This window comes from Myotis lucifugus, unplaced genomic scaffold (assembly GCF_000147115.1).
Source record: "Myotis lucifugus unplaced genomic scaffold, Myoluc2.0 scaffold_49, whole genome shotgun sequence".
Taxonomy (NCBI): Eukaryota; Metazoa; Chordata; class Mammalia; order Chiroptera; family Vespertilionidae; genus Myotis; species Myotis lucifugus.
In genome coordinates this window covers 4,823,097-4,836,533 of record NW_005871097.1, presented here as the reverse complement: position 1 = coordinate 4,836,533, position 13,437 = coordinate 4,823,097, and positions in this window count along the sequence as shown.

The following is a 13,437-nucleotide window of genomic DNA, read 5'->3' as shown; positions in this document are numbered from 1 at the left end:
CAAACTTTAATGTTGACAACAGATAAAGAATTGGATTTGCATTTGGGGGATGTAATGTTCTAAGATTGAGAGTTACAGTTAGTGAGGTTGCTCACATAGGGCCAAAATCAGAACTGAGATCTGGTCTTCACCTTAGACAAACCTCTTTAGGAAGGCTCCTTCCTCACCGTATCTCCACTTCTATCCCACTCCCTGTTTTTTCTTCCATTCTAATGTCTATTTCCATCACTCTAACAAAACAGTACTTGCTAAAGTCCAGCAATTACCTCCTTGTCATTTATCAATGGACATACTTCAGCCTGAATTTGAAGTGAGCTCTTACAGCAGCATTCGGCTACCAACCACTAGGTTTCTGAGACGATGAACTCCTGTTTTTCTTCTCCCATCAACACTCCTTAGTGTCCTTTACTGGCTCATCTTCCTCCACCAAGTCTTTAAGATGTTAAAGTTAGAACTGGGATCTCCTCCACACCCAGGGCTACACTTAGCATCAATAAGCCATTAACCCTTGGATAATCTAACAAGACATCTGTTCTAAGTCTAGACATATATATCTACCATCAACTCGGCAGTTCCAGGTATTCATCACAAAATATCAAAAGCCACTCATGATCTTCCCCTGAACCTAGTCTTCCAGACCCCATCTCAATGGATGGCACCACCCCCATCCATTTATACCAACTACAAACCTGACCTTTATCCTTGATCCCACAGGACCCCTCCCCTCTCTAATTCTCTCCCTCTCCTCTGTCAGCCCCCCCACCCCGACCCCTCCACTTCTTTAATCTACAGTATCTCCCACCTGGACTTCTGCAACAATCGCAGGAAGTGTCTGGACATGCCCTTAGACTCTGCGTCCCATCTCCATATTGCATTCAAGGATATTCGGGACCCATTGAAATTGCACATCCTCTCATGTCACTCCCCAGATTAAAGCCCTGAAGTGGCTTCCATGGATCTTAGCCCATGATTAAATTTCCTAACTGGGCCTACAAATTCCTGAATGATCTGGCCCTTCCCACCCTTTCCTGCCTCACTACCCCTTTCTCCCTCTTTATGGTCTGGTTATGTCTGCCTGGAATTCTCCAACTCAACCACCCACCTTCACCTCTTCACCCTGGCTCTCAGATCAACATTTGCTCAGAAAAGGTCCCTCTCCTCCCACTCTCACCACTTTTATTCCACATTGTATTGGGAGTCCTAGACAGATAAATTAGGCAAGAAATAAAAACAAAAGGCATCCAAATTGTAAAAGAAGAAATAAAATTCACAATTTGCAGATAACACGGTATTAGATAGAGAAACCATATAGTCTTCCAAAGAACTATTATATCTAATCAATGAATTCAGTAAAGTTGCAAGATACAAAATCAATATGTAATATTTTGTTTTTATACAGTAATAATGAACTATCAGAAAAATAAATTAAGAAAATCCCATTTATCATTGCATCAAAAAGAATAAAATACCTAGGAATAAATTTAAGGAGGTGAAAGACCTGTACACCAAAAATTATGACATTAATGAAAGAAACTGAAGATGACACAAATAGAGGTTCTGCTCCTTGATTGGAAGAATTAATATTGTTTAAATGTCCATACTATCCAAAACAATCTATAGATTCAATGCAATTCCTTTCAAATTTCCAATGGCAGTTTTTCACAGAAATAGAAAAAAAAATTAAATTTGTATGGAACTACAAAAGATCCTGATTCGCCAAAGCAAACTTGAGAAAGAACAAAGCTGATGGCATTATGCCCCCCTGATTTTAAACTATATTACAAAGCTACAGTAATCAAAACAGTATGTTACTGGCATAAAAACAGACATTAGACCAATGGAACAGAATAAAGAACCTAGAAATAAACCCATGCATATATCATCAATTAAATTTACAACAAAAGAAACAAGAATATACAATGGAGAAAGAAAAGTCTCTTCAACAAATGGTGTTAGGAAAACTGTACAGCCACATGCAAAAGAATGAAACTAGACCACTGCCTCATACCACACACAAAAACTAACTCAAAATTGATTGATTGAAATTTAAGACCTGAAAACATAAAACTCCTAAAAGAAAACAAAGGCAGTAAGCTTGACATCTGTCTTGGCAATGATTATTTTTATTTGATTTCAAAAATAAAGGCAACAAAAGTAGAAAGAAACAAGTGAGACTATGTCAAACTAAAAATCTTCTGCACAGCAAACCATCAATAAAATGAAAAGGAAACCTATTGAATGAGAGTAAATATTTGCAAATCATATCTGATAAGGTGCCAGTATCCGAGATACATGAAGAACTCATACAAGTAAATAACAAAAAACAATGACAAAACAATTTTAAGAAGGGCAAAAGAGCTGAATAGACAATTTTCTATACAAGTGACCAACAGGTACATGTAAAGATACTCAACATCACTAATCATTGGGGAAATGCAAGTCTAAGTCACAATGAGACATCACCTTACACCTGTTACAATGCTATTATCAAAAAGACAAGAGACAACAAGTGTTGTCAGGGATGTGGATAAAAGGGAACCTTTGTGCACTGTTGGTGGGGATACAGACTAGTGCAGCCACTATGGCAAACAGTATGGAGGCTCCTCAAAAAAGTTAAAAATAGAACTACCATAGGATCCAGCAATTCCACTTCTCGGTATTTACCTGAAGAAAATGAAAACACTAACTGAAATAGGTATATGCACCCCCCTGTTCATTACAGCATAATTTACTATAGCCAAGATATGGAAACAACCTAAGTGTCCACCAATGGATGAATGAATAAAGAAAATGTATTTATGTGTACTTCCTGTGGATTTGCATTTCCATGTCATATCTTACCCCTTACAGCTAGTTTATATTTTAGTCATGACCAGATTGCATATGTCTGACTCCCCCTTCCTTCTCATCCCTATTTGGAGCAATATTTTTCTGTTATCTTTCTGTGGATCTGTTAACTATGTGAAACACTTTTGCAATTCACTACGACGAAAGCTCACTGTGGGAGCCAGCCTTATTGCTCTGCTCTGCAGGGTTTCAGCCAACCCACACACAGCTTTGAGCCTGAGCTCCTGGCCCACAGGCAGTAACCACCTCCAGGAAACACACCCATCTTTGTTGGCTTTTTTTCACAAAGGGCAAATCCAAGCAGACCTCAAGGGCAGTATGAGTATCCTAACTTAGGGGACTTTATTGCATGAAGTATGTGTAAAGTTAATGGCATTTTTAAAGTATTGGCAGACTTGGATATAACTACATATAATTGTTTCATCTCACCCTGTCTCTCTATGTGTTAATGGCATTTCCTTTTTGAGTCTTATTTTCCATCTTGATGTTTCTCTGAAGGCAGAAATTCTGCTGAGAACTTCACTTCATGCCAGAGGGCAGATGCTCCTCTACTTACAATGGTATTATGTCCCAATGAACCAATCGTAAATTGAAAATATCTTAATTCAAAAATGCATTTAAGCCCTAGCCGGTTTGGCTCAGTGAATAGAGTGTTGGCCTGTGGACTGAAGGGTCCTGGGTTCGATTCTGGTCAAGGGCACATGCGTGGGTTGTGGGTTCGATCCCCAGTGGGGGGCGTGCAGGAGACAGCCGATCAATGATTCTCTCTCATTGCTGTTTCTATCTCTCTCTCTCTCCTTCCCTCTCTGAAATAAAAATATATTTTTAAAAAATGCATTTAATACACTTAATAGAAATACAATCTAATTTTCCCAGGTTGAGATATAATTAACAGATAACATTGTGTAAGTTTAAGGTATACAATGTGATGACTTGGCACACATATATATTATGAAATTGTTACTACAATGAGGTTAGTGAACACAACCATGATATGACACATTAACATTTTTTTGTTGTAGTTGTTGTGGAGAAGATATTTGAGCCGATTATTACTGAGAAACAGCAGACACAGGAGAACAGAGTGGAAGTTCCCCTTTTGTAATGAACATATACATTTCTAAGGGAAATCTCCATTTGTGTCTCCCTCTCTGTACCAGGAAGGAAGGGGCGACTCTAGATCTCCAGAAACTCGTATCAGTGGAGAAGGCATCAATTTAAATCTGCATAGCAACCTTACCTTTGTATTCTTCTTTTCCTGGTCACGTCCCACAACTGCCAGCCATCCCAAAAAACTTCTTTTGTCTTTAGCTGGGGATGGTATTTCCATTTCAGAGAGTTACTCAGTTTTCCTGAGTACAGGAGGGATATCAGCCAAGAACCTAGAAAGGTAGAAGAAAAATGATTTTTTCCTCCTCTACACAGCCATAGACAATATCTAAGTGTGTGCCCTATGTTGCAATAAAACTTTATTTCTAAAAACAAGTGGTAGGTCAGATTTAGCTTATAGTCTGTAGTTTCCAACCCATCCTAGAATATTCCACTGCCTCATCAATGATCTGGGGTACAGCCTGGGAGCCTGTATTTACAAAAATCTCCCAGGTGATGCTAGTGTTACTGTTCACTGACAAGGGCTTCATAATTTGACCCCTTCAGTATTTCTACAGCATCATCTTTGCCTCTTCCTCTTCAATTCTCAACTCCAGACATGTTTTACTTTCAGTTCCCTGGAAGGGTCAGGAATAACTGCTGACTGTCTCCTAGGCAGTACCCTCTGCCAGAAACACACTCTCTGCTCCTTTGCTTCACCCAGTGGATTGTTATTTATGCCTTGGGTTCTGCTCGGTATCACTTTCTCCAGGAAGGTTTCTGGATGCCACTATCCTCCCTCATAGGTGAAATTTCTCCCTCACTCATCTTTGGATCCCCAGGGCCCAGCCCAATGCCTGATACTGTATGGGTTGTTGAACAAATACATGTTGAATTAATGAATAAATAAATGAATCAGAGAAATGATGTACTATCTAAAAGTCAAACGTTTTATCTCAGCTGGAGTCTTCACAGCCAGCTTTGCCGTACATAATAGCTATAAATGATCATGCTTTTCCAAAGGCATTTATTCCTTTTAACAATTCAGTAAAAGTGACCAATAAAACTACTAAAGTTGACCTAAATCATATAATTTAAAGGTGACAAAAATTTGAACAAATATAAAAACTTAATAATTTCTTAGTACAGTAGTCCCCCATTAGCTGTGAGTTTACTTTCCACATCTTTAGTTACTTGTTGACTATGGTCCAAAAATATGAAATTTCCCCCAAACATCAACATTGTCTGTTCTTGACATCCAACCATCAACATCATCATGCCTTGATGACCCAAGACCACTCAAAGCAGATGATCCTCTCCTGACATACAATCAGGTCAATAGTGCCCTAACACTATGTCACAATGCCTATGCCATTCACCTCACTTCATCTCATAGGCATTTTATCATCTCATGTAATCACAAGAAGGAGGGTAAGTATAGTAAAACTAGAGGCCCGGTGCACAAAAAGTTGTGCACTGGGGGGAGGGGGGGCCCTCAGCCCGGCCTACGCCCATATGCAGTCCAGGACCCCTTGGGGGATGTCCACCTGTCGACTTAGGCTCACTCCAAGGGGGATCAGGCCTAAGCTTACAGTCAGACATCCTTCTGGCAGCCAGGGAGCCCTCGGGGGATGTCCGACTAAAGGCTTAGGCCCCCAAGGGATCAGGTCTAAACCATTATTTGGACATTCTTAGTGCTGCCACGGAGGTGGGAGAGGCTTCTGCCACCACCGCTGCGCTGGCCAGCCATGAACCAGGTTCTGGCTGAGTGGCACTCCCCATATGGAAGTGCACTGACCACCAGGGGGCAGCTCCTGCATTGAGCGTCTGCCCCCTGGTGGCCAGTGCGCATCATAGCAACCGGTCATTCTGCAGTTCAGTCAGTGTGCATATTAGCCTTTTATTATTATTATATAGGATGTCCCTATTCCCCCCCTTTTGCCCCCTCTACCCAGCTCTTGCCCCCCACTTCTCTCTGGCCATCACCATACTGTTGTCTGTGTCCATGGGTTGTGCATATATTTTCTTTGGCTAATCCCTTCTTTAAATTCACTTCTTTAAATTTTTATTTTCAGATAACTGCTTATAACTGCACTATTATATATTTTCTATTGTATCATTTAGAATTAAAATATTTTTTAATTGAACCCTTGTAAATTTTAGCACAATTTTTTTAAAATATATTTTATTGATTTTTTACAGAGAGGAAGGGAGAGAGATAGAGAGTTAGAAACATCGATGAGAGAGAAACATCGACCAGCTGCCTCCTGCACATCTCCTACTGAGGATGTGCCTGCAACCCAGGTACATGCCCTTGACCGGAATCGAACCTGGGACCTTTCAGTCCGCAGGCCGACGCTCTATCCACTGAGCCAAACTGGTTTCGGCAATTTTAGCACAATTTAATAAATTATGCTAGAAGCAATTAGGAGATTTTTCATGTAATGCAGATACATTTCAATTAATATTTTATTAATTTTTAATTTTTTAATATTTTAATTTGAAATAATCTCATACATGTAAAAAAACTATAAAATACTACAGCATATTATATGTACCCTTCATCCAATTTCTTAGGTGTTAATAATTTTTTTTAAAATATATTTTATTGATTTTTTACAGAGAGGAAGGGAGAGAGATAGAGAGTCAGAAACATCGATGAGAGAGAAACATCGATCAGCTGCCTCCTGCACATCTCCTACTGGGGATGTGCCCGCAACCTAAGTACATGCCCTTGACCGGAATCGAACCTGGGAACTTTCAGTCCGCAGGCCGACGCTCTATCCACTGAGCCAAACCGGTGTTGGCGGTGTTAATAATTTAAACACAACCATTATACAACTAACAAAATTTGGAATACATTTTTCTTATAATCTCTTTAATGTTACTTAATCCATTTACTTTGTTTTTGTTAATCTTCACCTAAGGATATTTTTCCATTGAATTTTAGAGAGAGTGAAGGGAAAAGGAGAGACACATTGATTGGTTGCCTCCTGCACATGCTCTGATAGGGACTGGGGATCAAGCCAGCAACTGAGGTACATGCCCTTGACTGGAATCGAACCTGGGACCCTTCAGTCCACAGGCCGATGCTCTATCCACTGAGCCAAACCAGTCAGGGCTAATTCATTTACTTTTAATCTATATGTGTCTTTATATTTAAAGTGGGTTTTGTTTTTGATTCACCCTCATAATCTGTCTTTTAATTGGTGCATTTATGCCACTGACTTTCAGAGTGCTTACTGATAGAGTTACTACCATATCAGGCAGCTTCTGGGGCTTTAGGGGCCGGCCTGCGGCCTGGGATCGGATCCAATCATGGGCGGCAGGCAGGCAGCTTCTGGGGTCATACACAGGGGCCTGGATGGTGGCTCACGCTGGCGGCTCACACTGTCCCGCCCTGCCTGCAGTATGCAAATTAGACGCCATCTTAGTTGGCGATTTTAGAACCAAATTTTTTTTCATTGTTCTCTTTTCAGCTGATGAGTTGCTTCTTCCCATCAGAACCACAAACAGAAAAGTCACATGCTTACACCGATTTCATAACATTTTGCTCTTCTTCCTCAGGTCAAAGATTCTTCCCTCTTTCACCTAACACCCTTGTTTCCTGCATAGCAAAGCAAAAAGAGAAGCATGATATGATTATTTTGCTACAAGAGGGTCTCATGACCCTTTTCCCCTATCATCAGTTTTCTGACAGCTAAGTCTTTGGTTTCTTGTATTTAGAACATGTGCTAGCACTAATTTGAAAGCAATGCTGAGATGTTCACATTACAAAACTTCTCTGCTGACCTTTCTGGCAACCATCTCAAAGAGGACTACATTAAATCTCTTTTCTTGTTGGACTTGAAGTTGCTGTTCAAGCTTCTTGAAAATAACATTTCAAACACATGACAACAAGTTCGAATAAATTTTGCTAAAGAATGCCCTGACCGGTTTGGCTCAGTGGATAGAGTGTCGGCCTGCAGACTCAGGGGTCCCAGGTTCGATTCTGGTCAGGGGCATGTACCTTGGTTGCGGGCACATCCCCAGTGGGGGATGTGCAGGAGGCAGCTGATCGATGTTTCTCTCTCATCGATGTTTCTGACTCTCTATCCCTCTAAAAAAAATCAATAAAAATATGTTTTTTAAAAAAGAAAAAAATAGGAAATTATATATGTATTGTTGTTGCTTATTTGCATTACTACTAGAAATCATTTCATTTCTATTAGTTTTCTTTCCATGACCTGATCCATTTCTTCATTTTGGCAGGGTCAATTGCTACTTACAGATAAACATGCTCAGTGGCAACTAGGCTACTATCTGCATGTGAACAATGAACTTGAACCCAATATATTTCCTCAATATCTTATAAATGAGGTCTTTGCAATCTTTATTGAAGCCATTATTTAAAATAATCTTCCACCCCCAACAGTGTGCCTCAGTGGTCGATCATCTACCTATGAACCAGGAGGTCAGGGTTCTAATCTCAGTCAGGGCACATGCCTGGGTTGTGGGCTCGATCCCCAGTGCAGGAGGCAGCCAATTGATGATTCTCTCTCACCACGGATGTTTCTATTTCTTTCTCCCTCTCCCTTCCTCTCTGAAATCAATAAAAACATATTTTCAACATATAAAATAATCTTCCTTTTCCTGCTGTGGCCTGCTATTATTTTTATTTTTTAAAAATATATTTTATTGATTTTTTACAGAGAGGAAGGGAGAAGGATAGAGAGTTAGAAACATCGATGAGAGAGAAACATCGATCAGCTGCCTCCTGCACATCGCCCACTGGGGATGTGCCCGCAACCAAGGTACATGCCCTTGACCGGAATCGAACCTGGGACCTTTCAGTCCGCAGGCCAATGCTCTATTCACTGAGCCAAACCGGTTAGGGCTATTATTTTTATTTTTAAAATGATGATTGTTTCTAATGTGTTAATTTAACAAAATTCTGGCTATATAGGTTCTGGTTGGTATGTTACAATAAGAGTATTTTTGAGTGCTCACTATATGCCAGTTACTGTTCTAAGCACTTTAAATATATTATAATTTAATCTTTATGACAAACCTACATAATAGGTACTATCATTGTTCTCTCTTTACAGATGAGGAAACTGAGGCACATCAAGGTGACGTGACTTGGCCAAGGTTATAAAAATAGTGAGCAACATGGCTAAGATCCAAACCCAAGTGTGCTGTGTCCAGAAGCTGTGATCTTTCCCATCCTTCCTCTCTTGTAAGTTTGGAGTCACATAAACAAATGCAAGTAGAGCAGGAAATAGAAAACTATGGTTTGTGTGCTATCAGGCTGGTCACAAGAAGAGCCACGTGGAAACTAACATAAATAAGTTCTGTATCTCTAGGAACTGTATCTTACTTAGTCTTGTTTCTCCCACAGGCTTGTAGTGTATCACTACCATGCTTCTCACAGAGTAAGTGGTCAGTTGGTATTTGTAGATTTGCCCCATACTAGAAGTTGGTCACCCACGTATTCTCCTCCACTCACCCCATGTTCACCCCTCTGTGGTCTGGAACCAGTAGCTTCAAAACCATGCATTTTCTCCCTGGATACCTGGATAGCCTCTGATAACATCCCATGAGCCAGTCACACATCTGTGCTGTGGTCTTTGTCTCTACCTGCCCATTTGTTCCTCTTTGGCAAGGAGAGTGGGAGCTGAAGTTCAAGGTTGATTAAATGACATAATCTAAAGCAACTTTGTTTGTCAGCCCTTTAGATGGGAAACCTTAGGCTCCCCTTTGGGAAGAAGAGGGGAGGAATACTGAACAATGATCAGGATTGTCACACTCAACGTTTCATTCCTTTTCTTCAAGTGAAGGTATCTAAAGTTTCTTCCCTTCTTCATGTCATCTGCTATTTGTAGCTTAGCAGACCCCAAAAATAAAAATGGCAGGTCAGAATGAGACCAAAAAGTCAGAGTTACTTCTCAATTCCTCACAAGATAGCCTCAAAGTCTCTAAACCAGTGGTTCTCAACCTGTGGGTCGCGACCCCTTTGGGGGTCAAACGACCCTTTCACAGGGGTCGCCTAAGACCTCGGAAAACACATATATAATTACATATTGTTTTTGTGATGAATCACTATGCTTTAATTATGTTCAATTTGTAATAATGAAATTGGGGGTCACCACAACATGAGAAACTGTATTAAAGGGTCGTGGCATTAGGAAGGTTGAGAACCACTGCTCTAAACCTAAACCAACAGCTTCTACCTAACTTTTTGATTCACACTTTTTCTAAAATATTTTTATTGATTTTTATAGAGAGAGGAAGAGAGAGAAGCATGGATGTGAGAACAACACATTGATTGGCTACCGCACCTCGCGCCCCCCCCCCCCCCCACATACACACACACTGGGGATAGAGCCCTCAATCCGGGCATGTACCCCAACCAGAAATCAAACTGGCAACCCTTCAGTACAGGGGACGATGCCTAACCAACTGAGCAACACTGGCCGGGGCATTCAGACTATTGACTGTAAACGACATTTACTGTGAATAATTCATATATCTTGAAAGCTGCTGATTCTGAGATCAGATGAATTTACAACACTGATTCCAGTTTACTTAAGGTTATGAGCAGTACCATATTTCATAACTACTCTGGTCTTTAGTATTCTCTTTATGGATGCTGTCAAGCCTTTTCATTAATTTTTAAATTTTTTGAAAGCTACTTGGCCATGCTCAAAGCATTATCTATTTACTAGTTACTTTTGGTCTGTCTGTTGTCTGTGTGTACATGAAATGAGCTTCTTGGTTTAATAAGAGTTGGCTATGCCTCACCCTCCAGCTTCTACCTGTAATGTCATTTGTAATCATTCATTTGTTCACTCACTGTGCGAGGACGACAGTCATTATGAATAGATGCTTTTAGCGGAGCTTCAGCAAAAAGCAAGGAGACCTCTGACAAAGGTATCATTTTTCTTGGGAAATGAGCAAAGACTTCACAAATGAGGAGGCATCTGAGCTGGCCTTACAGGGGGAGTAGGAATTCATCAAGCAGAGAATAGAGGTCTATTTCGAAGATAAATCTTGTATCAAAGATTAGATGAGAATTTCTGTATCCTACTTCTGTGTCTCAAGGAGTCCATAGTACCATGATCTGAAACTAAGGGTGCCATTTTCTAACTGATTAAAAACTGTCACAGGCACTTGTAAAAACATAATTTCCCTCCAAATTGGAGAGTAAACTATTCCATAATATTGAAGTGAAGTGTTAAAAAAAAAAAAAGCAAGACAACAGGACCAAAATGGAGTAGCTTATGCTAAGCCCCATGTCCCCAAACCTCTACTTAACTTAGTTTCAGCTCTCCCCAAAATGGAATCAAACCAGTCAATCAGGAATCACTTGATCAGCACTAGTTAGATAACCTGCCTGATAGTCCCCTGCCCTCCCCTAGAGGAAAATGACCTTGCAATAACCAACCTGCTTTTTTGCCTAGAATAACTTCCTTGTTCCTGCTCCCTTCTGCCTATGAACGTCTTGCATTTTGTACAGCTCCTTAGAGCCCCTTTCTATCTGTTAGATTGGATACTGCACAATTTGAATTGATTTTTGCTCAAATAAGCTCATAAAAAATTACTATGCCCCAGTTTATCTTTTAACAGTTCAAATGTAGTTAGTCATGTAAAATTTCAAATTAGGCCAAAAATACACCCCCTCCCCACCTCACACACACAAGCATACCCGAATCAGAAATTAATTTATTCTAGCTCAGTGATTCTCATCTCTGGAAATGTTGACCTCTAGGTGACATCTGAAAATGTCTGGACACATTTTGGGTTGTTACACTGTAGAATGTGTGGCTAGTAGAAACCAGAGGTGATGCTAAACATCCTACAGTTCACAGGACAACCCTCCACAACAAAGAATGGTCCAATCCAAAATGGCAACTGTGCTAAGCATGAGAAATTCTGTTCTAGTCCATGTCATATGGCTAAGGGTCCATTTATTTAAACTGGCATCCTTTTATTTGTAGAGTGGAAATCAGTCCTGCTCAGCTTTGTTCCTTAGACAGTAAATGATGACATGTAAGATTTACCTTGTCCCACCCTCACTGCTGCACAGTTCCATCTATAAACAAGGCCCGCATGAATTTAGAACACTGTGAAAACTCATGTGAATTTAATAACTTTAGTTGATGGAAAGTAAGATAAGAATCAAAGCTTGGGGGAGGACATCATGACTCCAAGACTGTGGGCCCATCGCTGTCAGTCCAACATAAATATTTATGACAGCATATTCCACCAGGAGTGCATTTGTCTGGAAGAGACTTGTTTCATCCTGCCGTAAGCAGAAACGGGTTTTCTAAATACAGCCTCTATTATTTTAAGTGAGTAGTCTTACATTTATGCCAGGTAGAGTGGTGCAGAAATTTAATATTCAGTCAGTGAACATGCAAAGAACAGGGGGTAGGGAACAAGACTGTCTCGGTTTCAAACTGTATTTTTCAACTTGGTAGCCATAACCACATGTGGCTGTTGAATACTTGAGTGTGGTGAGTTCAATTAAGATGTGCTATAAATGTAAAATACACACTGTAGTTCAAAGACTTATTTCAGAACAAAGAATGCGAAATGTCTCAGTTATTTGTATTTTGATTACAAGTTGAAATAATTTGTTGATATATGGGGTTAAATAAAATATATTAGAATTAATTTTACCTAGTTTTCATTTTAATGGGTTACTAGAAAATTTAAAATTATGTACTTCTATTGGACAGTGCTATGCTAAAAGCACACATTTCTGTCTTTTTTAACTTTATTGTGATGCTCATGAAAAGATCTTAGGATTCAGTTTCTAACAGGCGTGTCCTTCAATCACCAGGCCACTGGTTCTCAACCTTGAGTGCATATTAAGATAACCTTGGATAGCTGTTAAAAAATACTGATGCTTAGACATCCATAGGCAGGAACAAAACTAAAGAAAACCGCTAGATCTAAATCCCACATCCTGTATAAAAATTAACTAAAAATGAATCATAGTTTAAAATATAAAATGTAAAACTATAAACTTTTAGAAGAAAACATAGGGGAAGATCTTCAAGATCTAGGGTTAGGTAGCAGATTCTTAGACTTTATACCAAAAGCACAATCCATAAAAGGGAAAATGGGTAAATTCATGAAAATTAAAAGCTTTTGCTCTGTGAAAGCCCTCGTGAAGAGAATCAGACAAACCACAGACTGGCAGAAAATATTGGCAAACCTTATATGTTACAAAGTAACTAGGCTAGAGAATGCTCAAACTCAATAGTAAAAATATAAAGATCTAATTAGAATATGGGCAAAATATATGACCAGATATTTCACTGAGGAGGATATATAGATGACAAACAAACACATGAAAAGATTCTCACCATCATTAGCCATTAGGGAAATGCAAATTAAAACCACTGCACATTAATCTATAATGATCTCAACACAAATTTCAATTAAAAAAAACACATACCACAATGACCACCTCCTCCCCGCCACTCCCCACTCCTCCAGATTTAAATGGAC